This window comes from Myotis davidii, unplaced genomic scaffold (genome assembly GCF_000327345.1).
Source record: "Myotis davidii unplaced genomic scaffold, ASM32734v1 scaffold937, whole genome shotgun sequence".
NCBI classification, from domain to species: domain Eukaryota; kingdom Metazoa; phylum Chordata; class Mammalia; order Chiroptera; family Vespertilionidae; genus Myotis; species Myotis davidii.
Genome location: NW_006288252.1, coordinates 1,694,805 through 1,695,920, shown reverse-complemented (window position 1 = coordinate 1,695,920; position 1,116 = coordinate 1,694,805).

The following is a 1,116-nucleotide window of genomic DNA, read 5'->3' as shown; positions in this document are numbered from 1 at the left end:
CTCTTTCCTGCTGCTCTGGGCCTTGGCTTCCTTCCCCTGGAGTAGGGGTGCTGGCAGCTGGCTCCCTCTGGGTGCGGAGAGGGCCGGGCACTGCTGGGGGGGAGCTGCTGCCCAAGGGCCTCGCCCTCTCTCAGTGCGGGGGCTTGTTCCTCAGCGCTGGGATGTCTGTGCCCGCGGCGGGTTGGCCATGCTGAGTGGCCCTGACCATTGGGTGCCGGGCCACGGGGCTGCCCTGTGGTCTTGCTCATGAGGTGTGTCACCTGGCCAGCACAAAGGGGCTCCAGAAAGGTTACCCGCCTGTGGGTGAGGATGTTCTGTGGGCCAAGGGTGGCAAGCCCTGCAGTGGGAGCAGGGTTCCAGGTTCAAGTCCAGCCTGGCGCTGCCCCTGCCCCTGGTCGGCCCTGCTTTCTCTGGCCCGGACTCTGCAGGACCAGAGGAGGGGCTGGGCTCCCCCTCCTGTATCTCGCCCACTGTGCCCATTACCAGGACATCCCCTGGGAGCCCCCTGGGAGCCAAGGCTTCCCTCCCGGGGGGCCAGGGGACCAGGGGGCCCTGGGAGGAGTGAGGACTCTGTAAATCCCCCTCCCCCATTGCTTTTCTCTGGGCTGGGGCACACCCTGGACAGAGGGGCAGGCTGGTCCTGTCAGCCATCGGAAAAAGGGGTGCTGACAGAGGGCCTGGCCTTTTGGGAGAGCCCCCCAGGCCTAGGAGTCAGGGAGGAGCCCCGGAGGCTGGTCTGGGGGAGAGGAGGGTGGACGGCCCCCGATATGCCTTGGCCCTTCCTGTTCATAGGAACAGAGGAAAGTGGGTGCTGAGTCAGCCGCCACCCCTCCCCGCATGTGCCGTGCACAAGCCCACAGATGGGAAACCTGAGGGGCAGGGAGACAAAGGGGCCCGGCCGTGGCCACAGAGGCCCTGGGTTTCAGTCCGCCTGCTGCCATTTACCAGCCCGGGGACTTGCTTTTCTCCTCTGTGCAATGGGCAGTGAGCTACCTTCTACCTCAGGGGTGGTTGTGGCTGCCCAAGGGCCCGGGGTGGCCGGTCAGTGCCTGAGTCACTGGGCTGAACAGCAGGGAGAGCGGGGCCACCGCTGCTGGGGGGGGGGGGGGGGGGGGC